At 41.7% G+C, this 25,435-nt stretch overlaps 1 protein-coding gene and 1 pseudogene across 12 annotated transcripts in view; one reads left to right on the top strand and one right to left on the bottom strand.

The window, feature by feature from the left end:
- LOC113602856 (60S ribosomal protein L18a-like) overlaps positions 1-10,244 on the top strand; it is a 35,829-nt pseudogene extending 25,585 nt beyond the window's left edge.
- The window catches only part of CRADD (CASP2 and RIPK1 domain containing adaptor with death domain), a 269,785-nt gene that overhangs the window by 59,448 nt on the left and 184,902 nt on the right, over positions 1-25,435 (bottom strand). The gene's annotated exons all lie outside the window — the stretch shown is intronic.

Below are 25,435 nucleotides of genomic sequence, written 5' to 3'. Positions count from 1 at the left end.
TTACTTTGGAGGAGATGCTGATACTCAATAATCACTGTTAATTAAATGACTGCCTTTTCTTGGGGGGGGTATAAAATATGATTATTATTCATAATGAATTCATACCTAGTCAAAATTTGAGACCTAGAGAGACCATTCCTAAAGTCCAGGGCAAACCTGAGGACTGAGCATGCTTAAACCTGAAGAACCCTGTTAGTATTTCAAATTTACCATAATCTTTGATTTTTCTAGCACAAATATCCCTTGCCCAAAGAAAAGTTACTGGATTAAACCACAGATTTCATCTCCTGACTCATTATAAGAAGAATTTTAGGGGATTTCTATCAAGGTCATAAAATTATCAATATTCAAAAACTATAGTGTCTAAGTCAGGAGAATATAAATAAAATAGAAATTCACGACCCATGAAAATATAAACACAGTTACACAGACCATGATTGTTATGGCTAAGCTTTAGGTCTATCTCTGAGTTGCTTGGGAGCCAAAGAGAAGAAAGGAACAGCATCTGCTACAGTTATCAGAAAGGATAATAGATACTATTTCCACCCAGAGAAGCAAAGCTCTTCCTCAGCTGGGCTCCACAAGAAATTTTGAAGTGGACTTTGTGGCCTTGAGTAACAGAGCAGACAGGATCCTTGGCTCCAGCACCTCAGGCCAGGGCCCACAATGCTTGGGAGTTTCTGCAAACTTCCATCAGATCACAAGTTCCCCGGGTGGGCTTATATTCAATTTACAAAATTTACACAAAATTTTGTAAATTGCAAATTTACAATTTACAAAAGCAACACATGAACATGATTTTCTAAACCCACATCTGCTACCTAGATGACAAATTCAAATGAACTTTAAAGAGTTCAGACTACTTTTACATATTGAAAGAAATCCAATTAAAGGCCCAAAACAGAGAATTTGTGGGAGGGGGAAGGGGAGGAAGGAGAGGAGGAGGAGGAGGAGGAAAAGGAGGAGGAAGAGGAAGAGGAGGAAGAGGAGGAGGAGGAAGAGGAAGAGGAGGAAGAGGAGAGGAGGAAGAGGAAGAGGAGGAAGAGGAAGAGGAGGAGGAGGAAGAGGAGGAGGAGGAAGAGGAGGAGGAGGAAGAGGAAGAGGGGGGAAGGAAGGGGAGGAGGAGGAAGAGGGGGAGGAGGAGGAAGAGGGGGAGGAGGAGGAAGAGGGGAGGAGGAGGAAGAGGAGGAGGATGAGGAAGAGGGGGAGGAGGAGGAAGAGGAGGAGGAGGAAGAGGGGGAGGAGGAGGAAAAGGAGGAGGAAGAGGAAGAGGGGGAGGAGGAGGAAGAGGAAAAGGAGGAGGAGGAAGAGGGGGAGGAGGAGGAAGAGGAGGAGGAGGAAGAGAAGGAGGAGGAGGAGGAAAAGGAGGAGGAGGAAGAGGAGGAGGAGGAAGAAGAGGAGGAGGAGGAAAAGGAAGAGGAGGAAGAGGGGGAGGAGGAGGAGGAGGAAGAGAAGGAGGAGGAGGAAAAGGAGGGGGAGAAAGAGGAGGAAGAGGAGGAGTAGGAGGAAGGGGGGAGGAGGAAGAGGAGGAGACAAGAACCACGCCACGAAGAACCTGAAAAACTATGTTTGGTTTTTCTTTCCAGAAGGCTATTCTCTATAGCAAACATCTCTTCCAAAATTTCCCTCCTTCCAGATGATAAAGCTATACAATTTTTAACCACTTTTTTCATGTACGCCTGACATAAAATAAACTATACGTATTTTAAGTATGGAATTTGGTACAATTCGATACACACACACACACACACACACACACACGTAAAACCATCACCACGACTGAGATAATATACATATCCATCTTCACCTGAAGTCTTTGCCTGCCCCTTTGCCATCCCTTCCTCCCACCATGCCTAAACCCCTCACCCCAGCTAGCCACTCACGTGCTTTCAATTTTTAATGCTACGTGATTTAAAAAAGCAAAACACACACACACACAAAACAAACAAAAAAACCCACCTGTTTTTTAACCAAAAACTAAAATCTATACTTAACACTATTGTTTTGCATGTGTTCCATAGTCATGCCCTGGATCTTCCAGACCAACCCATCACCTTATGTTCTCTCTAAAATTATACACTATAGGAAGTCGAATACCATGACTTCCGGTTCGTTCTCGCAGAGGAGGCTGTATCAAGGTGGCATGCGGAGTTCACTCGAGAAAGATGGAGTGACCACCCTGGAGGCTTCACCTTCCGGGGCAATTTTCTGGAGATAAAATAGCCACATTCTGAAAACAAGTGACTGCACCGGGTACTTCTTAGCCTCTGTTTGGGGAGAAACATGAACCCAGACTCTCAGACAAGAACTTTGGCCACTCTGAGAAATCAGGAGATTCTGTCAATGTAGGATGTGTGAAAATAGAAGGAATGGGGGCGGGGCTGGGGGCGTCCACCAGCACAGTCTCTGACCTTGAGAAACTTGGCTACTAAAGTTAAGACATGCAAATAACCCACAGGAGGAAGAAGAGATAAGAGCTAAGGGCTGCGAAACAAAGTCTCAGGAGCTCCCAGGGAGAGCTACGTCTGTCTCTCTGTCTCGGTGCCGCTGAGTCGTCATAATCAGAAGGACAATAACAGCAACAAGGCCTAACATCCCCCTAATGCTTTCACACACCCAGGCCCCCGCAGTGCCCCACAACAGTGCTGTGAAGAAACAGGGTTACTGATCTCCCTCGGAAGGTGAGGAAATTGAGGTTTAGGTAGGTCAAATGACCCTGAGGAGAGCAGAGCGGGGACCGGAAAGTGTTGTCTTCTGATTCCAGGGCCATTGCTCTTTCTCCTTCCCCAGACAGCATCCTCAAGAGGTGATGGAACATGGCAACAACCTCGGAGCCTCCCCCGCAGAACCAAAAACATCATTCTAACAAGGGCTCAATGACACATTTGAGTAAGAGGTGCCCTGAGATCGATCCTTGGACCTGGGGGACCACACACGTGGTGACCAGGTGCCACGGCAGAGTATAGACATACTCCAATGGTCCTAAGGTGAACAATATTTCAAATGTACCAGAGATGCTCACCACTTCATGCAACTCCAAATTATCCTTTAAGAAAAGAGTAGGACAATTGATAATACTACTATTAATTATATTCACGTTACTTATCGAGTAAGTTTACATTCTTACATATAAGGCTTCCCTGGGGTGAAACGTATCTATCATCACCATCACCATGATAAGTGCCTGATAATGCCTGGCATGCAGTCAGCCTCAAAAGATATCGGTGGAATGAATGAATGAGGTCAATAGGCCACACCACAGAGTTCTTTATTTCTACTGTTAAACATTCTGACAGGAAATTTATTTGTCCCCAAATCATGGTAGAATAATCACGGTCAACAATGAGGCAATCCTTTCCAAAACAGACAGCTTTAAAGAACTTGTTATAAACATGTATTTCTTTCTATTAAAGTCTTCTGAGAATGGATCTAATTTGTTTTATTTTCTTGGAGGAAATCTGTCCCTGAGCTTGAGAGAATGCTATACGATTTTAAAGGGAAAAACAAAACAAAATTCAGTCTGCTACGAGGTTAAGTATGAGGATCTTTAAGCAGACATACTACACACAGGGACAGATGAAACCTGCTTCTTTCAAAGTAGCCCTGTTGGGAAGCTATAAATATATACCAGTGATACTGGTTTTGAGCAACACGCCTGCAGAATGCCTCTTTTGGAACTACCCTTACCTCTGTGATCAGTTTAGTGACATTAAAAAAAAAGAAAAGCTTGTCATATTGCTTTATGGTCCTGGCCATCTTTTAACCAAAAATGACTCTAGCCAGTTTGATTACCACCTGTGTGGCAGACTTAGTCATGAAGTGTTCTTGGCCAGAATCAAATCAAACCCACCTTCTAAGGATGAATGCCATCAGCATGAAAATCTTCAGCAAAATGCACCAAGGGCTCTAAAGCCAAATTCCAAAGGGAGACTTCAAAGATACCTTGAACAACATCACAGGATGGCCTGTGTAGCCTCTCGAGGCGAACTCATACACAATTCTGTACAAACTGGAATCTAAAGAGTCAAGACAGTCTTGTACGTAACAACTGCATTAGGTCTCAGCCATCTTTATATTATTCCCTTGGAATAGTGCCCTGTACATAGTAGGACATGTAGCAAATTCTTTTCAAAATAGATTTCCCTTGGGAATAATCAAACTATGAAATTACCACCAGTAACAGCAGGGTCTCCAACCACCAGACATTTTTTTTCTAAGGAGGAAATGCAGTGTTATATTTCATCATTGTCAAAAGTAGTTTTTAAGAGTAACAGAGCATCCTATACTGCCTCCTATATCCACTGGCAAATAGGAAAAGTGTCCTTCCAAAATGGTGTCTTTTAAAGAAGAAATCTTTATTTTTAAACCACTGAAATGTAGGTTGAAGAGATTTCAAAATCTACGAAAAAGCACTGGCATCTATAGCATTCTTTTGTAAATTTTGAGCAACTCACCATCAAGATAAGAATGAAAAAAATTACAGGAGACCTTCCACCATGACAAAGGTAATGGAATTAACATTTAGAATGTGGCTACGGTGTGTTAAGTACTGTGCAACATGTAATCTTCAGGAAACCCAACAAAAGAGGTACAGCCATTCTCACTTCTACCGATACAGCAGCTTGAAATTCTAAGAAGTTAAATACAGATATACAAGCTAACACATTAGAAGGCAGAGCTAAGGTTCAAACTCAGGCTTGTCAGAATCCAAAACCGTGTCCTTTACCCCTTAAATTTGAAGTCCATCCCAGAAGTCTAAAGCAGAAGGCCCACTGGCCAGCTGTGTGTCACCCAGAACAGTGATTTGATAAAAATGAAAAAAACTTGACAATGTTGGGGCGGGGGGATGGGTGAAACAGGGGATGGGGATTAAGAAGGGCACTAGTTGTGATGAGCACTGGGTGTTAATGAAGTGCTGAGTCACCATATTGCACACCTGCAACTAACATTACACTGCACGTTAACTAACTGGAATTTAAATAAAAACTAAAAAACTAAACTAATTAACTAACTAAATAAGTGAACAAATAGATAAATAAAATAGAACCACATGATCTAACAATTCCACTTCTGGGTATTAAAAAAAAACAAACAGAAAGGACTTGCCAATCTTCAGAAATAAGGGGTTTTACGGGGCACTTTGGTGGCTCAGTTGCTTAACCGACTCTCAGTTTCAGCTCAGGTCACGATCTCAGGGTGTGTGAGATCAAGCCCTGGGTCGGGCTCTGCACTGGCAATGCACAGCCTGCTTGGAATCCTCTCTCTCCTTCTCTCTCTGACGCTCCCCCCACACTCAAAATAAATAAACTTAAAAAAACATTAAAGTAAGGGGTTTTACATAAATTATGGATTTGTACTTCTCATATATCAAATTCACTTCACTCATCTGCCCACACAGGCCAGGCAGATAATGTCTTTAGGTCTATGACCCCTGCCATTCTCTGTTGCCTCCCCAACACTTTCTTTCAAGGCAAAAACCAAAACTAATATTCCACCCATATCTTACCTGGGTATTTCACAGGAACTTAGAATCATACCACTGTGATGAAGTAGACCATAACTACTGAGGTCGAGTGCAAGCCTTTCATACAGAATTGAAGGCCAAAGAGTTAAGTGACCAGTTCATCGTCACAAGAAATAGGACTAGATCTTGAATGTTCTTAATCTTGTCTGCTCTGCTACCCAGCTCCTCTCTGATAGCCAAACATATGTCTGAGTTAATGACCTATGAAGTAGGGTATCACTATTCCTCCGAAATTCTGTTTGATACTATTAGCATGAGCTTGCGTTTCTAATAATCACTGCTCGTACTGCCAAAACTTCAAATCTATTTTCTTTTATTCGCCAAAGCGCTCCTGTGCACAAATCGCTCTGCTTTGACGGATCCGCTCCTTGGCCTCCCTTCCTGTTCTGCCAGAAGCTGCCAGCAGCACTTGTGGTTGAATACCAAAGGGTAAAAGAAGGTGTGAAGGAAGCTCCAAAGAGCACCCTTCACTTCTCACTCACAGGTGGAGGACTGGAAGATGATACCAGTGGGTAACTCAAGCCTACTACCCTCCGGAGAAGACATCGTTTTAATTCTGAAGTTTTTACAGTTTTATTAGAGAAAATCAGTTTGAGTCATTCTCAATTATGATATAAATGCTAAAGCATATTCCAAAATCATATAAGCTGGCCAAGCTTCTTGTCCCTACTTGCAAAGTTACTGAGTTGATCAAATTTAAGTTTTAAAACCTTGTCTCCTGGACCAGGAGAAGATACTAAAGAGACAGCTTGTCAAACTGCAAGTTATTTTTAGAGGTGTTTGTAGCATATGCATTAGCAAACATAGTTCCTATTTTTTTTTTAAAGCGAAACGTCACGTTGGACTCATTCCAATGTTTCTATATGTGACTGAAGCCAGAAGCAGCATTTGTGAAAATACCACCCTTGAGGGAGGTACACCACATTAATAATGAGTTGGGCCTGAAAAGATTTTAGGATTTCAAAGTAAGCAGTTTCCATGCTTCTCTAATAAATCAAGAGAGAATACTCACTTCACTAAGCAGGAGAAAATTTTAGATTTCTACCAAAATGCTATTTCTTTGCCATCTGTCTTCATTCCCGACCTGATTTCTTTCTGGTCGTCTTGAATGAATATCCATTCTTATGTCCTTAACTGTCTTGCAAGGTAGCCAGGCCAACTGGCTTTCCCACTGGACTGCAAATCACTCTGGAACCCTGTGTTCTAGCAACAACTGTGTATCTGACATCAAATACCAGAGATCTGCTACAGGTGCTCCATCAATCTCTTCATCTCCTTCTGTTTGGCTTCACGTGTCTGCAGAACTATAAAATGGCACTCTGGCACATAACCCAGGTTTTGAAGGTGCCCTCATGTCCACCAAGGGACAAGCCATGGCAGTGTGGATTACTGGGTGGGATTACTTCCTGCTGATGCTCTGAGACTGTACAGGGGTTGACAGCAAAGTCTGGGGACTCAGAAAGCCTGACTCCAGAGCTCTGCCATTCTCCATTCTCTAAGTGTGCAACCTTGGGAAAGTCACTTAACGTCTCTGCGCTTTAGCCACCTCAGCTCTAAAACAAAACTGCTAAGAGGGTTAAACATTAGTAGGTATTTAAAGGACTTAGCACAGTTCCTGGCATACAGCAAGATTCAATATTTATTATTTATCCATTTTTGGTGCCTTCACTGGCATGCCCTGGATATGAGCAAAATTTTGTCAGTTAGCCTGACTACATTTAGTGCCTTGATTCTTTAAGGAAACAACAATGTCAAACCCATTAATATAATTTCCTAGGCTCTCAGTCAGACATCTCTAGGGCATAAATCACCGTGTGGGACCAGCCACGAAGAACCACACTGCAGGTGCTTTGGAAAGTCACACTAAATCTTACAAAGCAGAGGTTATGATTCCCGCACGCCCTGCAGCAGGAATTCAGTGATGTGGCTTGCTATCATGCCCTGACTGATGACTGCTATTGCTCACATCCAGAGCGTCGCACGTGACAGATGACAGTGACATGGCTGCACGTGCCCATGGGCACGCCTGGGTTTTACAAATGCCAAAATACTTTTGCAAGAAAGTAAAGCAAACCATGGCTTGGGGGAAGTTCAGGATTTTACTCGTTTGTTAGTTTTTGAGGGTTTCCTTATTGCGATAGTCCTAAACGTATTTTACAAACACAAGAGAAAGGAAATCAGCTATTTTTCTCTGGCCTCCATTTCTAGTAAAAAGATGATTCAACATTGCTGTTGAAGAGCAAGCATAAATTAACTTTATTTGGGGGCTTAAAGTTACAATTTATAGAGTTTTACTTTTTTATGAGTATGAAGAAAGTTGCTACATTTCAGATTCATCACTGCTTTGCCTTTGATCAGGTCTTTGTAATTATTCCAATAAGGAAGACACTTTGTGTCTTTCTCATACACAGATGCTACTCCATTTGATTTACTCAGTGTTTAAAATTTATTAATAAACAAAATTAAAAATAAAATAGAAAAATTATAAAATCAAAGTCCTATTTCTGAGAAGCAGCATAAAATAACGCCTAAGAATTCAGATTTCAGTGACAGACAGATGTGGGTTTGTGGACAAGAAATTTCACCCCTCTATATTTCAGTTTCCTCACCTGTATGGGGACAACAGTAGTGCCTAAGTTTTGTAAGGCTGGCAGCACCAGAGTGATGCCTGGTGCAAAACGTGGCTGAGTAAAAGACAAGTGAAGCAGAAGGAATGGAAGAAATGGAAAAAGGCAGGGAAGCAGGATAAAAGGGAGTTAGCCAGGACTCCCCGAATTACACAAATACTGGCTAAAATCCAGGCTTTTTGCCAGGATTTGGCCTCTAAAATAGCACAACTTGATTTTCTTTATTAGGTAGATTTTCCATATTCAATAAAGGAGAGAGAAAAGTGTAAAGAACCCCCTTGACATACCACCAAACTTCAACAACTGTTACTTCCTACCATTCTGATTTCATCTACTTCCCTAAACACACTTTTTTGTTTTCTTTTTTGATGACATAGTTTTAAAGAAAATCTCAAGGCATAATATCAACTCAACAGTAAGTGCTCCTGGAGGTAAAGACTTTTAAAAAAATAATCACAGGGGCACCTGGGCAGCTCGGTCGGTGAAGAGTCGACTCTTGATCTCAGCTCAGTTCTTGATCTCAGGGTGGGGAGTTCAGGCCCTGCATTGGGCTCCATGCTGGGTGTGAAGCATACTTAAAAAAAAAAAAAAAAGTCACAATACCACTATCAGATCAATAAAACTATCAATAATTTCTTAAATAACACATAATAGAGTTGTGTTTCATTTTCTCCTATTGTTTAAAAAAAAGAAAGGTATTTTTATATTATTTTTCTTCAAATCAAGTTCCAAACAAGGTTCACACCTGGCATTTCGTTTATAGGTCTCTAAGTTTCATAACATATAACCATTTCCCCTTCCTACACCCTACTTTTTTCTCATAACATTTATTTGCTGAAGAAATTGGGTCATTTGTTTTGTAGAACTTCCCACACTCAGGACTGGGCTGATCTGTAGCCTTGTGGTGGTATTTAACATGTCCCTCTGTCTCCTGTATTTCCTGTAAATTAGCAGGTAGATATGGAAACTTGGTAAGATTCTGGTTCTAATATGTGCTGAAGGGATGTGGGCAGAATACTGCACAAGTGGTATTGTTTCTTTTCAATCAGATCACGTCAGGAGGAGTATAATGTTTGGCTATTCTACTTTTAGTGATGCTGAGACTGATCAGTGGGTTCAAATGTCATCAAGCTGATTCTCAATTACAAAGCACCAATTTCACTTAAGATTTTAGCAGCCATTAATGACTGTTGCCTAGCTCCATTATTTCATTAGATGCTGCAAGACGGTGGTTTTCTATTTCTAGCTCCCTTCTGCATTTATTAGCTGTCATTCTCTATAAAGAACTTCCCTGCCCTGGCACTTCCTTTTGTGGGGGGGCGATAAAAATGAAGGGTGCGCCCTGAGGCGTCAGGCACACCGCGGGCGTACAAGGTGGTGGGGTGCTGCCTGCCCAACCCCGAATGCTGCACTCTGCCCCTCTACGGCACATGAATCTTTGCACCTAATCATGTTGTCGCCAAGTCCCGTTTCTGGTACTTTGTGTTTCAGCCGAAGAAGATGACGTCTTCAGGGGAAACTGTCTACTGTGGACAGGTATTCGAGAAATCCCCTTACGGGTGAAGAACTCTGGTACCTGGCTGTGCTATGGCTCTCGCAGGGGCACCCACGCCAGGGGAGCACTGGAACCTGACCACTGCAGGTGCTGTCACCCAGTGCCAGCGAGGCATGGGCGCCCCGCACCGCACCCGGGCCCACTCCATCCAGATCATGAAGGTGGAGGAAACTGTGGCCAGCAAGTGCTGCCAACAGGCAGTCAAGCAGTTCCACGACTCTGAGATCAACCTCTGGCTGCCACACCGGGTCCCACCGTGCCACCACAAGCCCCACTTCCCCACCAAGAGGTCCAACGCTGTTTTTCAGATGCAGAGCCTCCTTGTCCCCAGGTCTGCCCAAATTCCCTGGGAAAACCAAGAAAAAAGAACTCACCCTGAAGTACTGGCTGTGTGTGCGTGTGTGTGAACACTCGTATCTTCCTTTCTTCCTTATAGCGCAAGGACCATACTCTGTAAACACCTCGCCATTTTACTTGTATAGTTAACAATGGATCCCGAAGACGACGTCATGGCAAGATGTGGACGTTTTCCTGGTTCCTTCTTATAACTGCATATTATGCCTCTTTATGGACGTACCATTTGGTTATTTCAACCATTCCTCTATTGATGGATATTTGGAAGGTTTCTAATATTGGACTATTACAAACAATATTGTATTAACTTGTGTCTGTACCATTGTAGATTTGGGGCACAACATGTAAATGAACTGTTCGATCCTCTCTCAAGTTAAACATGCCATCTTAAAAATGGTATTTTCAGTGCATTACGTTTAACAAAAAGAGGCTGAAACCCAAGATACAATACGGCAGAGAGAAAAGCTTTTTATTTTTTGTTTCCTTATTTTTAAATGTTTCTTTCTTTATTTTGAGAAAGAGAGGATGTGTGCAGGCATATGGGGGAGGGGCAGAGAAAGAGAGAGAGAGAGAGAGAGAGAGAGAGAGAGAGAGAGAGAATCCCACGCAGGCTCCACACTGGCAGTGCAGAGCCTGACATGCAGCTCAGTCCCACAAACCATGAGATCGTCACGCCTGACCAAAATCAAGAGTGGGACGCTTAACCAACTGAGCCACCCAGGCGCCCCAGAGAGTTTTTTAAAGTGCAGTCCATTATACACCTGCATCACAATCAGTCTCCTGGAGTATGTGACAAAAATGTGAATTTCTAAGCCCACCTCCAGGCCTTCTGAACAGTCGGGTGTGAGATTCCCTGATATAGTGGGGAAACTGCTGTACTCAGAATGGAAAGACTGCCCTCTGGGTTCAGTCGTGAGATCTGAGCCAACAAGACCAGGCCTGGGTTCTTTAGGAATGATTCTTCATATGCTGGAGATAATAAATACCTTCCCTACCAACTTCACGGGATTTCTGTGTAGTTCAAATGCAATTATGTGTGAGAAATCAATTTGAAAACTAAAGTAAAATTAAAATGTTAACATCTAGCAATAGGAAAGGCTTTTGCTCAAGCAATATCCCCATCTTCTCCCTCAACAAATATCCTACTTATTTGTGTAGCATTTAATGTTAAAGACCCATAATTTTCCCTAAAAGCCCACATTCTTTCCTTGATTCACTTTTGAAAGTTCACGTAAAATAACTTAGCCAGTTGGCATCCAAAATGCATTCTTTATACAAGACACACTACTCTTCAGGAATACCCACTCACCTCTGTCTAGGATACCATAAGGCAGTCATGACAAAACCTTGATCCAACACGGAGAGGAAAAGTAACTCAAGGCCACCACGGGTCTGCCTTTGATTAATTTTATACAAAGGTGGAAAACGCCTGATGCTTCAGAAATCATTGCCAGTAATGAGACACACAAAGAAAGAAAGAAAAGCCCAACCTACCATCAGTGTCCTAAAGAAGAATTTGTTCTGCCATAATTTGGTGCATGGTGTACTTTCAGTCTGGTTCTATGAAGCCAATAAATCCAGACAGGTTCAGAGTCTGTTTATTTTTAAATGACAGGCAAAACCACTATAATTTTTGTCTTCTTTCCAAAGGAGAAGACTATGCACTGTTCAGTAGTAGTTTTTTCTTAAGGATCCGGAACAGTTCCTACCATGTGACTGTGAAAGTCATTCCTCCAGTACAGGGCTTGAAGTACAAGGTATGGTCAAACAATGTACAGGGGTAAATATGAAAGCTTTCAAAAGAAGAGGGGGGGTGGCTGGGAAGAAGCACTGGTATTTTTTACATCTACCCTGAGGGAAAAAAAAAACTTTAGTTAACACCTATTGATGAGTCAAAGAAATAAAAAAACACCCCTGATGCAAGACGAGAAAGCTTTAGACGACTTTTCAACTGTTGGATCCGAGTAAAGCATCCATTTTCAGAACGCACGTTAGGGGTTAGGTTTTTGGTGGATAATTGATTTTAAATGGCCTACTCTCCAAATCAGGAATTTACTAATCACAGATGGAGGTGCTACTGGGATAGGGGTGTGTCAAACCAGAGCCCCTCTTCTCTATGAGCTGTGGCCTCAGAAACAAGTATCCTTTTCTATATGAATGTTGACCTTCCGAGCACACGTTCAGGTACAGAGCAAACAGTGAAATCAAATTATTTTCTTTTCAGAAACACACTTCACAGTGGTACTGTATTTTGGTGAGGTGAAGTGCTATGTTTAGAAAAGGTATAAGCAGGGGAATTATTCACTTTTCTCCCTCTTGGTGAGAAAGGTTTCACGAAGGGAAGGGGACTTCAGAAGGCCCTTAAAGCTCTGTAAGTGAGACCAGCTGACAGAACCGGACAGGGAAGATCGGCCCAGCCCAGACAGTGGGATACGGGTGGAGAGGATCCAGACTTACTGGTGGACGGTGGTGACAAAGCCTGTGTCACAGATCGACCCAGACCAGAGGGACGGACAGGCAGGACACACACCAGAGTGATTAGAAATGAAAACATCGGGAAAACCCAAACAGTCTGTGGATGAGCCTGAAACTATGAGTGACGCTCTTGGCCTTTATTCAAAAGAACACTTGACATTTACTGAGGATTTGACTATGGGCTTTTTACTTTAAGAACTTTTATCTGGGTGAAATCCATAATCAGCAATCCTGTGATGGTGGTACTTTCTCATCTGCCCTTTTCAGGTGAGGAAACTGAGACACAGGGATAATTTATCCAACATGACACGGCCAGGAAGAAGCAAAAGCCAAGTTTTGAGGCCTGGCATTCTGACTCCAGAGCCCATGATCTCAACCACCCCTCAATGCTGCCTCTCTAGAAGAAAACAGGGAGAGTTCCCATAGGATATATTGGAGAAGAATGGCACAGTTAGCCTGGTAGAAAGATGAATTCTTCCATGGTGTTCAGACCTGTTGTGGGAAGTAACAGAAGACACAAAGACTAAGGTCTGATAGGCAAAGTGGGAAATGGCCTAGCACTGACCAAAGAGTTAAACAGGGCCGAACGCTGAGGATATCATGTAAGAGGATCACAGTTTCAGTATCCTTTGAAAAGCGGGATGCCAAGGATCCACCTCAGTTTGTGTCTGTGTTTTGGGTGAGGGAACAGCAGGTGAGAAAGGGCAGGGATGTCAGAGAGAAATGAAAGAGCAAAGATGCGTGCAGTCCAGGGAGGCTGCCTAGTGTAACAGCAGGAACGGGAGATTTGGACCCAGGGACGACTGGGTTGAAACCTGGCACTTTCTCTTTATTTCTATTGAGTGCATGTAAGTTAGCTCTCTGTGTCTTTGTTTCTGTACCAGCAAAGTAGGAGTTGTTGTTGTTGTTGTTGTTGTTGTTGTTGTTGTTTTTAACTGAGAGCATTATATAGGATTAGATACACGCTATATGCAAAAGTATTAGCATAGTGTTTGATAGGTGTGAGGCATTCCAAAAATATTGGAGGGGAGGGGAGGGGAGGGGAGGGGAGGGGAGGGGAGGGGAGGGAAGGGAAGGGAAGGGAAGGGAAGGGAAGGGAAGGGAAGGGAAGGGAAGGGAAGGGAAGGGAAGGGAGGGAGGAAGGGAGGAAGGAAGGAAGGAAGGAGAGAGAGAGTGAGAGATAGGGGAGGGAGGAGGAAAGAAAGGAAGACCACCCACCAGCTGCTACATCTTACAATGGGGAAATTGGCAGGAAAGGCCTCAAAAGTAGCCAGAAAGGGAAGCAAGACTGCAGCCATATCACAAGTCCTATGACACAGTGCCTGCATGCCACATTTGCCACATAGGATACCAATGCCCGTATTGGCCAGTCCTATTTCCAGAAGGGTCTGCCAGCACATAACAAAAATGGTTTGCCTGTTCATTTATTCCTCCCTTTGCTCATTCAACATTTGTTATAGCCACAGAGCTTGGCTAGGAAGAATGCACAACTGAGGAGATGCGAGAGACAGGACCATCATGATGTAGTGGTCCCCCTGCAGCTCTGTGATCATCCACCTAGTGGCTACATACAGCAGAGGGATCCAGGCACAACACAGTGACGACCAAGACATAATCTATAATTGCCCCCAATTCACTTACTATCTACTAGGAAAGAGACACACGAATACATTTTTACAACACTCATATGATCACTGCTATGAAGTAATTTGGAACGGGGAGGCAACAGTGACAAAATCTTATAAAAGATTTCATGACTGTCAATACTTTCATATCAGGGTCCCATAACTCTTACAGTCACACAAGACCATATAATGGTTACTCCAACATGACTCTCTATGCAATTTATTCAACACTCATACTTTATCAGTCCCTTGTTCATTTCATATTGTTAAGCACAAGTGTGCACTGAACATCATAAAACTATTCTCTGTTATATTCTTTGGGGGGGTGGAAAATATTTTACACGCACTTGACCAAGAAAAAAATGGTTGTTTGTTTGTTTGTTTGGGGGTCGGGGTGGAACTGTTATAGTCTTAAAACACTGATGTTACCACTAAATTCACTCAAAGTCTGGTCCCGAATACCAGCTATAACTTCCAGCAATGTTTCATTTCAACAATAAAACACAGTTAATCCCATTACTAAGTTATTCATTACTGTGGAGAAATGAGCTATTTTCAAAGAACCACTGCTTGCTTTGAAAAAGTGAACATACAGCTCTTTGCCCTGGCAAAAATTTCAGAAGCGTTGCTTCCAATCTACCTGTAGGGCAAGATAAAGTTCATTTTATTTCAAACTTCCGCAAGATTTTAATCTGAGCATAATCAGGTTATATGCAAACAGTTTCCTAACCAAAATCTGACTTCTCTTCTTTCACGATCAATAAAAACCACGTAGAATAGTGCTATTGGAAGTTCAGGCAGTGGTGAGAACCAATCATTTCACTGGAATAAACTGAAGGGACCATAAAATAGATCCACTGCCCAACCACCCATTCCCTTTGAATAACCAAGGCAGCAATTACTTTTCAGAACTGGAGACTGCACATGCTTTTCTTGGATAATAATGGAACCACAACAAAACAGTCTTTGATTTTTAAGATTTTGACAGTACCCAAAGGCTATCCTATTTTTGATTACGTACGAGACAGAAATGTCTATAATCATAGAATATTAGAGTCAGAAGGTCATCTTCTCCATCATCTATCCAACGTCTGAATCTCCTCTTTATATCTCTAACAGATATAATATAATCTCTTCTTGAACCTTCCAAATTACTAGAAAGCACTTCGTTATATTGATATGAAATCTCTTTATTTGTAACTTCAACTTACTGCTCCTACCTTAAGCTACTGGCCACTATACACACTATGTCTAATTCCTCCTTAAATCTCAAAAAGTAAGGTATAGAGATTAAAGCCTAAAACAAGAAAAAATATGCCTAATTCCTTTAAAGGAGTCCAAGTTACCAAGCCAAGATGAATTCTATTTAGGATACTGAATTAACTGACAGATGTATTAAGATGTGGAATACTCTGAAAAATTAAAGAGAAAGCAAACTATCCAGATTTTGAAAAGGATGGATGAATCTGATTCCCTAAGTCATAGATTAATGAACTTAATGCCTATCCCTAGCAAAATTTAACAACAAATTATTATACAGGTCAGCATTTCTGAAACAGTGCTCTCATGAGATGACACCTATTCTATTAACTTTTAAAGCATCTTTAGAGTTCTTCCCAAAACAGCCTGAGGAAAGCTGAAACAGAATGTTCATACTCACTTAGAAGGCAAAAAATACCAGGAACCATCAGGGGTTTACTATGAACAACTTAAGTCAAAAAACTTCATTTCCTTTTTTGATAGAGTCGCTATCCAGATAGATAGGGGGACTGCCACAAACATGGTATTGTGATTTCAGTAAAGCTCATCTATCTAAAGTCAATAATCTGTATAAAGTGGTTCAATTAAATATGAATCTGCCTACTGAGTCTACATTAATTCAACTTGTTTACCGGCTTTCTGGAGTCCTCTATCGAATGACAGGAAGAAAGAGAAGGAAGAAGGGACGATTCTAATTGGGCGTGCTTTGCAAAGCTAGGCCACTTTTTGAGAATCCTTACTTTCATTCACAACCATCTGCTTGCGTAGCACAGTCGCAAGCGTGCTGAGGGTCAGTATCAAGCAATTTGTTCTAGGCAGTCCAAAGTGAACCTTTAAAAAAGAAATCAAGGCAGGCCTTGTCTGTGTTTTGTCACTTTGATGTTCCATTTTCCTTGTTTTCCCTGAAATTACACACTGTGGCTCTTGGCTAACATCTACAGGGTACTGTTTGCTTGTTTATGTGTCTTACAATATAATTTAAGCTGCAAACACAATCCTGTTTAAAACCACTAGGTATTGATAGGCATGGGAGTCAGGGTGTCCGGTCAAAAGAGCCAGACTTTGAACCTCATCAGGCGTGAATCTGAATCCTAGCTAATCACTTAACGGTTGCGTAGCTTCAGGCTTGTTATTAAATCTTCCTGAGCCTCAGTGTCCTTGCCTATAAAATAGGGTTGATGTGGGGCGCCTGGGTGGCGCAGTCGGTTAAGCGTCCGACTTCAGCCAGGTCACGATCTCGCGGTCCGTGAGTTCGAGCCCCGCGTCAGGCTCTGGGCTGATGGCTCAGAGCCTGGAGCCTGTTTCCGGTTCTGTGTCTCCCTCTCTCTCTGCCCCTCCCCCGTTCATGCTCTGTCTCTCTCTGTCCCCAAAATAAATTAATTAATTAAAAAAAAAAACGTTGAAAAAAAAATAGGGTTGATGATAATACGTGCCACCCACAGTGGTCATAAGCAGTAGAAAAAAAAAAGTAACTAAATTCTCCTTCCTCGTACTCAGTCCTGAGTGGAAACTCAACAAATTGTAGTTGTGACTATTATTATCATCACCAATCTTGTGTGCTTCAATTTATTCTGAACCATGTTTATGTTCTACATTCCAGTTTGAAGATCACTCTCTTTGATAGAGAAAGAGAGAAGCCAAATAGTTGAGTGGGTCTGCTTTTCGTCATGCTAACATTAGTCCATCCGCCCCAAGCAACGAGCTTAGCCCTCAATTGTTCTTGTTTTGCTCATAGCTTTTCAAGAGCCTTTTCTGCCGTCTTTAGCGCTCTCTCTCCAGCCTCACCTCGGTCTGAACTTGAGCGTTGCAGGTATTTTCTTACAAGTTTTATGCCACTCTTCCGAATTGGTCCTTGAGCATGTGCTCCGCTTTCAATCTTGGATACATGTTCTCTTAATACCCAACTCACTAAAAACTTCCTTGTTCTTAGAGTGGTTCCCTCCCTTTTCTCCTTCACCCCCCAAAATTGTGATTTTTGCCCTCAGAATTCCCCTTCCCTCCTTCCTTCCTTCCTTCCTTCCTTCCTTCCTTCCTCCCTCCCTCCCTCCCTCCCTTTCTCTTTCTGTAGTGCCCTCTTTTCAAGTCTCTGGACATTGAAAAATACCTATCCTTTCTCTATATTCTCCTGAAGTCACCATTACTGTTTGGTTATGTCCAACTTTCCTTTCTTTGGCAGTTGCAAAACATTACGATCACAGCCATTCCCTCCCAAGGTTTTAGTCATTTCTACTTCAGTTACAGTTGGTTAGAACTAAGTTCACAGTAATATTTCCATCTCCTTGCTTCCTCGATCTGTGGTTTAAAAAAAGAAAATGGCAGAAGGACTTCTGCTCTCCATGGACTGAAACATTTATCAGACATGGAGAAATTTCAAGTCCTCATCAATGACTGTATCTTGGCTTGTGGCAATTTTGACATTTTGCTAAATCTAAGCATGTGCAGTATCACCAACCAGCCAAGTAAGACTCTCACTCACTTGTCTACACTGACCTATAATAGTTATTCAGGCATAATCAAAATGTTTTGGTGCCACTGCCAAGAGAACAAGCTGTGCTTTGAAGTTCAGTCATGACAGTTCACAGTCACAATGTGAATGGGGCTGGAAACAGATGAAAGTTTGTACCCCCAACTCTGTACGTGGTAGAAACCTTGCTTTCACATTCTTTGTTCATTTTGTGTGTTTTTGCTATTTTTTTAAATTTAGATATAATTGACCCATAATTTCTTACATTCTTGAGTTCTTCTATGAATTCATTACAACTTCCAGAATCCTAATACAAGAAGGAATTCTAATACAGGCCATAACTGACCACCCTTAAAATGTATTTAAGAGAAACAACCCCCAAATCAAACAAACCCAAACCAAGCAAAAACTCTGTGTGGCTACGTTAATGGTTAAGATTTAGCTAATAGCCAGAAATAAAGAGCAATTTTAATTACCTTGCAGTTTAATCTGTCTTATTAATTGGAAGTTTTATTCTTCATTTATTGAATGAGAGGGAATTCCCTAAGAGAGGGTTTGCCTTTCAACAATCAGCTAAACATACTTAAGTTCCCCCAGAGGTCTAGATATTGACATATCCAAATTAAGATCACCAAGCCTGATAAGTGTAACTGAGCTTAGTTACTTCCCAGTTAACTGCAGGCTGGAGACTAAGAATAGAAATGCATATAAAAATATCTGCCAGTTATTCAACTAGTACGCATGGGCCAGAATAGCTCCCTTCCCTTCCCTCGTGCTCTGAATCACCAACCAAAGTGTCTCTCACTGCTAAAGTTTCTTTAGCAAGTCAAAATAAAATCCGAAGAAAATGTATTTCTTATAAAGGTTTAAAAGTGAGTAAGGTTCCTATTTACATCCTAATTGAGCACAAGGGCTCGTGGTTTCTTATCCATGGTAGATTCTTAAATGAAGTTTTAGAGAATAAAGTGTATTCCAGGTAGTAAATCAAATACAGTGACCAAGAAAAAGATTTCTTGTAGAGGCTGCTTTTAGGCAACCAACTTGAACAATGGAAACCTGAGGAAGGTAGAAGGGCCCACAGTGACCCCCCCCACCCCCCTGGCTGAATATAAACAGGGCCATTTGGCAACCCGCCTCAAAATATCCATAGGCCCTAGATGACCACTGAGTTACTTACACTGGATACAGGTGCCAAAAAATGAAAATTCCATATGTTCCTAGAGCTCCTCACCTTCCCCCTTTAACTACAGCCCCCCACCACCGTCTCCTGGCAGACAGCCTCTGCTTTGCTGTCCTGTCTGCTGCTCCTTTGTGCTGGATTCAGTAAATTTCTACCTCCTTTGTTCTGCCTTACATGAATTCTTTTACCACCCATGCCGCCAGCCTCCACCCATTCAGGAGACCCCACACTTCTGCCTGATACAAAATAATTTTGCCATTACGTCAATACGGACCCACACATGTGCCATCCTGGACTTCTAAAGCAAACCGTTGGTGAGCAAGGAGTAGCCACCTAAAAAGATTAACCTCCAAAATGTAACCATGGAGACCTACCTGAGGCTCTTTCTGAGGCTAACCTGAGACCTGAGAATAATAAGAAAGTTTTGGATGTTACAGTTTAACCTACTCTGTGCTACAGAGCAACAGTGATGGGTAATGAGGACACGAAAGGGTAAAGAGTGCTAAAAAAGCCCCAATTATAAGGAAAACTGGGCCTTCACGGAAAGGTATGTTGATTTGCCTGTAACTTTCAGTGTTTGCTGTTAAGTTTAAATCTCTTTCCCTTAAGCTAAATTTTATCAATCAGTACAACTCAGAGGCCACTTAAAATCATAACTTCCTTTTAAACATTCTAATCATGATAGTTGCTGGCAAACACATTCCAAAAGAACAGTCACTTCCACTATGTAGAAAAAGCTTAATTGCTGAATTTAAAATGGACAAGTTGCTCTTATTCACAAAGGAGGGCCTCACTGTCCTTTGTGACCCTAGGCCTTCCTCCCCTTCTCCTTGACTCAGCAGCTGAGCTCAGCTTCCTCTCCCTGACCTTCCTTTTCCAAATGCTGGAGCACAGCAGGCATTTCTAGGTCAGCAAAGGAAAGTATTACTGCCTTCCAGGAGAACAGTATCTTCTGTGTATTCAAAGGACTGAACAAGGACAAGGAGTCAGTAATTCAGTGTACGAACCCCCATTCTCACCCTAACTAGGGCATGGCATTACCTGCCCCTTGTCTCCATTCTGCTAGGGGAGAAACCCCACCAACCAACTCTGTAGCTGGCTATCATCAACCACCTGAACACAGCTCAGCTTTGCATAGAGAAATACCTTCCCCATCAAATTCCCTGCCACACCGCTGTAACATTGTCTTCCTGCCTGTCCCATAAGCCCATGGTAATGGCCACCTCCTCATCCTTTCCATCCCATTCCATGAATTCCGCCACCACTCATTTTTTTTCAACGGCTTCACTGACAAATAATTCACATACCATAAAATTCCACCATTTAAAATATGCAATTCAGTGGTTACTCACAGAATTGTGCAGCCACAATTCTAACTAACTGTAGAACAGTTAGTTAGAGCCACAATAATCTAACTGTAAAATATTTTCATCACCGCCTAAAAAGAAATCCTGTATCTATTAGCAGTCACTTCCCAAATCTCCCCTGCCCCCACATCCCCGCCCTGAGCAACCACTTATATACACTCTGCCTCTATTGATTTGCCCATTCTGGACATTTTACATAAACATGTATGGTGTTTGTGACTGGCTTCCTTCACTCAGCATAACGCTTTCAAGGTTCATCCACATTATAGCATGTATCAGTACCTTACTCCTTTCACTGCTGAATAACATTCCATTGTGTGTACATACGACATCTGGATCATCCATTCAACAGCCAATGAACATTTGGGTTGTTTCCACTTTTTGGCTGTTATGTACAATGTGGCTACATACAAGTCTTTGTGTGAACATGTTTTCAATTCTCTAAGTCATCACTTATTTTTAGTAGGCTCTCTCCTCTTTGCCTGTTCTTATCTGACCCAAAGTCCAGGATCCTCTTTAAAATGAAAAATATTGGGGGCAAAAAAAGAATCCACGTACACTGTGGATAGAATGAAAATAAGTGCAGCCTTTCTGGAGGACAGTTTACCAATATCTATCAAATTTTTAAATACATGTACTCTTTGGTCTAGGAACTCCACTGCAAGTACCCTACCAAAAAATCTCTCCATAAGAAGTTTGTGGATGGCTACAAAAATGTTCTCTGAAGCAGAGTGTGCAATAAATAGCAAAGGATTAGGAAAAAAACCTTAAAGACTGTTCATTAAGAGTCATGGAAAAGTCCTACAGTGGATGACAATGCCATGGGTTAAAATAATAATAATAATAACAAGATAGAACTATGTGGCAGTATGAAAAGCTGTCTTACATAACTAAGAGACTTACAGAAAAATGCATATATTAAATGAGTCCACGTATGTAGAAAAGGATACACCTGCGTGTGCTTCTTTGTCCACATGTCTAGAAAGATAACATTTATTTTCATTAGAATCAGAGGTTTCGGGAAGAGGGACAATGCCTTTGCACTTCATATCCTTTTTGTACAACTTGAATTCTTTCTATAAGACTGCTTTTAGAATTTAAGGTGTATGTTTTAAAACAACACAAATTCTCTCTCCAGGAGTCCCCTGATACTCTACTATGAGAATGTTAGGGAGAGTGTGAGAAAATGCTCGCTAAAAAGAGAAGAGACACACCAAAGAGGAGTGGGGTGCTGAAAACAGACATCTCTTGCTTGCTGACTGATTCCAGGTAACCCTCAATCTAACCATCGAAAGCCGCTCAGATTCTGACTCCTACCTGCGTTCCCAGAGAGACAGTATGGCACTAAGGGCGAAGGACAGACATCAGACAAGACTGGGTCCCAAGCCATATATGCTGCCACTTACTAACAGTGGAACTTTCACTACACTTGTCTTCCCCCAAATCCTCTTGGCCAGACCACAGAATAACCCATGCTCTTTCACTATGATGTAACAGTAATGCCAACTCCCAAGCATTCCCATCAGTCCTACAAATTTAGGCTCCAAATAGTACCTGTCAGAGAAAACTTTTGAAGATCAACTCCCAAATTCAGACCTATATACGTGTTTGCACATCCTCTGCAGTGGGTGCATGTGCTCCCCCTTCACACTGATTCAGTCTTCTGGTATCTATAAACTCTTCTGGTCTCTATATCTTCTGGTCTCTATAAACTCTTCTAAGGGTCTGTACCTAACCAAAAATTATGCAAGGCCCATTGGGCCTAGAAGGATGGTATCAAGAACTTGTTGGCTCACAACAGAGTATTTGTTTTTGATGATTGATCTGTATCCAAAGGTTGTCTTATGCAATTGTTTACTTGTAAAAACTCGACAAAATGATAAATGAATGGTAAATATAAGTGCTCAATGCTCATCTTATACAGGAGACTTGATCAGGATTTTGATCTGTTTGTTTGCATTTTTCTCCCCATTTTTCCCAGTGTATAGTCACCACCGGCCAAAGTTATCCACACAGATTACAGAAATACAGATGTGTCTGTTTCAGAGCAAATCAAACTCCCAATAAATGAACCCATTCTTTAAGATCCAATTCAAGTACCCACCTCCTCCAGGAAGCTTTCTTTACTCCCTTCTCCCTCCCACCCCAGCAGCTGGTCACTTCCACCTTATTGCCTCCAGGGCACTCTCATTTTATGTAGTAATTAGGGGTAAAATATTTGACCCCTTCCTTAGGCTGTGAATGTTCCTGTCTTAATCACTGCTCCATCCACACTGCCTCGCATAATTCAATACACATACACGGGGAAGAAAGAAAGACTGCTCAAACACAGGAGTGGGTGAGTGAAGATTAATTCTCACCCTCAGTATAAAACACCCACTGGCTGTGGAGACTCCAGCCCCTGCAGTGTCTATCCCACCACGCTAAAATACCAAATCCTCCTTCCAAGGAAAACTGAAGTCCAATAGTGATCAGAATAACATGTTTTTAAATCTCCATCTTCATATGCCAAAAGGCAAGGGCAACCCTATGGCAAAAAACAAAGAATAATGTTTAAATAATTAAACGCAGAATAAATAGCAGGATTTGGGAAAAGTGGGTTTAAGTTCTAGTCCTGTCACTAATAGCTGGACTAAATTCTCCAGGTCTTCAGACTCTTCATCTAAAGAGAGTAAAATCTGATCACTGCTAAAGCCCTCTACCAGCTCTAACACTCTAGGAGTCCATGAAAAAGAAAATGAACAGAGAATCCATTCTTTCTTTCTTTCATTTACATAACAAATGTTACTGGATGCTTGTAGTGGAGGACTATGTGCTCACCAAACAAACCCATTTTGTTTTCCTCCTAAGACAGACATTTGGAGGGCTAACTTGAAAGTAGGTGTGTCTATGGAATTGAGTTCTGGCCAGTGCGAAATGAGTGAAAGTGATATACACCAACCCCAGCCTGTCCCACAAAGCCTCCTGTGCGATCCACATGCTCACAATCTTCCGTCACCTCCCAGCCAGAGAGAGATGACCCAATGAAGGTTCCAAGGTCTTGGGGAACGCCAGGAAGTCTGGGTCACTGAATGTCTGCATGGAGCAGGGCCCTCCCTCCCCACAGCAGGAAATGCACCAGTGAGATTTGGGGGTTCTTTGTTATAGCAGATAGCCTGCTCTAAGTAGTACCTTACATACATGATCACCTTTAACCCTCCCAACAACCTGAATGGTAGATATTACTATTTACATTTTACTGATGAGGAAATTCTCAGAGAAGGGAAGTAATATGTCAAGGTCACATAGCTTCAGAGTGGCACTGGCAAGATTTGAACCAATGAATCTCTAACTCCAAAGTTCACCTTCTTTATTTTTTTTTTAATTTTTTACTTATTTTTGAGAGAGAGAGAGAGAGAGAGCAGAGGAGGGGCGGGGGGGGGGGGGCGCGCAGAGGATCCAAAACTGGCTCCTCACTGACAGTAGAGTGCCCAAGCAGGGCCTGAGCCCACGAACAGTGAGATAATGACCTGAGCTGAAGTCAGATGCTTAACCAACTGAGCCACCCAGGCGCCCCCATCTTCTTTATTCTGTATCACACAGTTGCTACCAAAGCCCCTCTGTACCCTCCTCCTTGCTCCTGAACCTCAGACTTGTTGCTAATAGTTCACAGGTGCTATTCCAACACAAATAAACTTGTTACTGAGAAGTAGTGCAGAATATGCCAAGTAGACCTATCTAGAAACTGTAGGCAATGGAAGGCCAGAATCTGGCTTTGCTGCAATCAAATATGGAAGTAAGTCTTGTATCTGACTCAATTTGGTCTACAAACAGAAGATTAAAGCATCCAGTAAGACCAGATAACCAGAAGTACCAGTAACATGCTCTAGGAAATAATCAAGAGATAACCATACCATTTTGATTTTCCTTTCAAAGAGTCAATTTGACATCATTAAGAATGACATTTAAATGCTAATCGAAAAGCAGTGTTTCTCTAGACAAGCACTTGCATGTTAATTAATTCTGAGGATAAGAAGACCAGCTTCCAATATGAGGTGTCAAAGGAGACCGAGCTCCTTTGGGGAGGAAGATAAAAGGCTATGGCAAAGACATAATTAAATTACCTGGTTTCAAGAGTTTTAAAAAGAAATGTTATCCTTTGCAATGCAAATTCATATTGCTCTTTTGTGAGGACTGCATTTTAAAGAATGGACCAAAGTACAGATTTCCAACATCAATGCCCTTTTAATGTAGTACCCTTATCACAGATCAAAACTTTTACCAGAACAGTAGCTAATGAGCTCACAGAGAATGTCAATACTGGAGAGAGAAGCCTAGTGCCCTAGAAGCCAATATACCACAGACACACTTAATTGTCATAAAGAATATCAGCTTCAATTTTTTAACATTTCTTTTTAGAGGAATCATGTAAATAAGTACAATAGCCACAAACCACAGACTGAGAAAGATGTTAGGTTGAATATTTTATGTTAGGTTACCTCAAAAGGTAAATTTTTTTTAAGATTTTATTTTTAAGTAATCTGTATACACAGCGTGGGGCTTGAACCCACAACCCCGAGATCAAGAATCACACATTTCACTGACTAAGCCAGCCAGGTGCTCCTAAAAGATAATTTTAACAAAGCATCCATTCAACTTGCTAAAATTATACCATACTTATTAGCATATTATAATTTGTATTGTGTTAACTTTTACTGTTTACAATGCATGGATCTCATCTTAGCCCTGCGAGATACATGATATACATTGTGTTCTGTACAGACAAATGAAGGCCCAGGGAGAGTCTATGGACTAACCAAGATCTCAGAGGTAGAGATTGGTCAGGCCAGGTCTAGTACCCAGGCTTCTGACTCTAATTTCAATGATCTTACCACTCTATTACATTATCTTTCTTCTATCGAGTTGCTACTAGTCCCTCCTGTCAAGCACATTATTGCTATGATATTACTAAATATGTGAAGGACATAAAGATTTGGGGAATCATCACAATTTGAAACAGGATTT

Source organism: Acinonyx jubatus, chromosome B4 (assembly GCF_027475565.1).
Source record: "Acinonyx jubatus isolate Ajub_Pintada_27869175 chromosome B4, VMU_Ajub_asm_v1.0, whole genome shotgun sequence".
NCBI classification, from domain to species: Eukaryota; Metazoa; Chordata; class Mammalia; order Carnivora; family Felidae; genus Acinonyx; species Acinonyx jubatus.
Note: the sequence above shows the minus strand (reverse complement) of the source record. Positions and strands in the feature narration are given on the sequence as shown.